The following is a 2,829-nucleotide window of genomic DNA, read 5'->3' as shown; positions in this document are numbered from 1 at the left end:
ACGGAAACAGTAGAAATTCTTCATCGACTACCTGAAAGAACATTGTTAGTGCCTATGAGCATCTCAAGGAAGGGCTTCATTGGAATATTGGAGATGTCCACAAATCAGTTTGGTATGATGAGTGGACTCCTTTTGGTAAGCTTTGCAACCTTGTCCCTTATGTACATATTTCTGAATCAGATTTCATAGTGGCTGACTTGTGGAAAGGGGTGTCTTGGGAGGTTGATAGTCTTACCACGCCTATTCCGCATGAGATTAAACAGTTTATTTGTGGTCTGAGATATCCTAGTTTGACTGAATTGGAGCCACAGTGGGAGTGGTGGCCTGTAGCAACAAAAAAGTATAGTGCAAGGGAGGGTTATAGATGGTTATTAAAGAAAACATTAAATTGGAATGCCAACAGTAATTGGAACTGGTTGTGGAACACAAACATTCTAGAGAAGTTCAAATTTACTATGTGGCTTAGCTTACATGATGCTCTACCAACTGAGACCTTTCGATTCAAGCGGCATTTAGCTTCTTCAGATAAATAGTTTTAAAGTTAATTGTGATGCAAGCTTGTATATGGATTCAAATTTAGCGGGATTTGGGTGTATTATTAGAGATTCTAAGGGAGATTGGATCTCGGGCTGCTCTGGAAGCATTCCCCCTTGGTCTATAATCAGATGTGAATTATTTGCTGCTTGGAGGGGGCTGGTTTTAGCTTGGGATTGCGGTTTGAGGGATATTATATGTGAAACGGATTGCCTTGACATTCTGCCCATCATGCATGAGCTTACAAGTGGGTATTCATCTGAAGTAACAGATTTGATTCACAAGATTCAGGAGCTTTTATCTCGTCCTTGGCTTGTTCACGTTGAATGGATGTCCCGAGAAGCAAATAGAGCTACGGATTGGATGGCTAAATATGGTGCCAAGAGTAACTCTAATCATGTTATTTGGTCTGAGCCTGGTGTTGATTTCCAACGAATCATCTGCTTGGATTTAGGATAGTTTTTGCTTTGTTTCTTTCCTTGTTTAGACACCAAAAAAAAAAAAATACATACTATTTAGGGTTAGATTAAACTTTAAATGTACAATATTTTGGAGCTAAATAATGCCTTAAAACTATAGCGTGGACTTTCAAAAAATTTAACTAATTCTAAAAAAAATTATTTATTTACTATTATATTTTTATGGAAAAATTTAACAATAAACAAACTAGAAGAGGAGATGGAAGTGATGCACTAACTAAACCAATGAGCTTTGTCTAACATTGAAAAAAAAAAACGAATAACTGAACACAAAATTAATACCTCACTTTTGTGCTTTTCTCAACGAATCAGTTTTCAATTGATTCTCACATTTCTTGCATATATACTTGAATTTGGGATGCTTCCTTCTAATGATGCTCTAAATCCTTCTTTTTTGGGAAACTCCCATCTACACATTTAGCACAGATAAACTTTGGTGCTTGAACTTGATTCGTCCTAAAAGTACAATATTTAGTGTATGTTTGAGCGCTATTAGTGGGAAATGGATCCTCTCCAGTTTTTTCAACACTTGACTAAATACAGTGCAATTTCTTATCTTTGTTTTTAATAGTGGGACCAGAAATAAATAAGAGAGAGAATGTGGTGAATGGTTAGATTAAACACTGCACACTATCCAGTTTTTTATTCACTGGAGAGGATCCACTCCCCTATTAGTGCTTGTTTGGGCGTTATTATTTTGATAAAAAAGATCTTTTTTCAATGAAAAAATATTTTTTTTTATTTTTTAGCGTGTTTGGCAAATTTCGAGTAGTAAAAGTAAAAGTACTAGAAAAATCAGAAAAACATCTTTTTTGAGAATGTGTAATTTACATCTTTTTTTAAAAGATTTTTTTCCCTTAAAAAAATATATTTTTCATGTAAGAAATAAACGAAAAAGTACTTTTATATTGTTATATCCAAACATAGTGCATGTTTGGGCGCCATTATTTTGTTAAAAAAAGATCTTTTTTTATTTTTTAACGTGTTTGGCAAATTTCTAGTAGTAAAAGTAAAAGCACTAGTAAAATAAAAAAAAAAATCTTTTTTGAGAAGTTGTAATTTATATCTTTTTTTAAAAGATCTTTTTTTCTTAAAAAAAAGATGTTTTTCATATAATAAATAAACAAAAAAAATACTTTTATATCGTTATACCCAAACATAATTGATAGATAAAAAGACTTTTTTACATGAGATATCCAAGCATAAAATTACTTTTACTTCATCTTTTAAAAAAAGATAACTCGAAAAAAGATATTTTCTTAAAAACTCACCCAAACAAGCCCATAATTGATAGATAAAAAGATCTTTTTGTATGAGATACCCAAACATAAAATTACTTTTACTTTTCCATAAGATCTTTTAAAAAAAGATAACTCAAAAAAAGATCTTTTCTTAGAAGCTCACCCAAACAAGCCCTTATTTTGTTAAAAAAAAAAATTAAATCTTTTTTCAATGAAAAATATCTTTTTTTATTTTTTAACGTGTTTGGCAAATTTTTAGTAGTAAAAGTAAAAGCACTAGTAAAATAAAAAAAATCTTTTTTGAGAAGCTGTAATTTACATTTTTTTTAAAAGATCTTTTTTCTTAAAAAAAAGATATTTTTCATGTAATAAATAAACAAAAAAGTACTTTTATATTGTTATATCCAAACATAATTGATAGATAAAAAGACCTTTTTACATGAGATATCCAAACATAAAATTACTTTTACTTCTCTATAAGGTCTTTTAAAAAAAGATAACTCGAAAAAAAGATCTTTTTCTTAAAAGCTCACCCAAACCATCCCTTAGTTATTTATTTAAAAGATAGAGAATAC

This window comes from Arachis ipaensis, chromosome B09 (assembly GCF_000816755.2).
Source record: "Arachis ipaensis cultivar K30076 chromosome B09, Araip1.1, whole genome shotgun sequence".
Classification (NCBI taxonomy): domain Eukaryota; kingdom Viridiplantae; phylum Streptophyta; class Magnoliopsida; order Fabales; family Fabaceae; genus Arachis; species Arachis ipaensis.
This window is presented reverse-complemented; position numbering follows the sequence as displayed.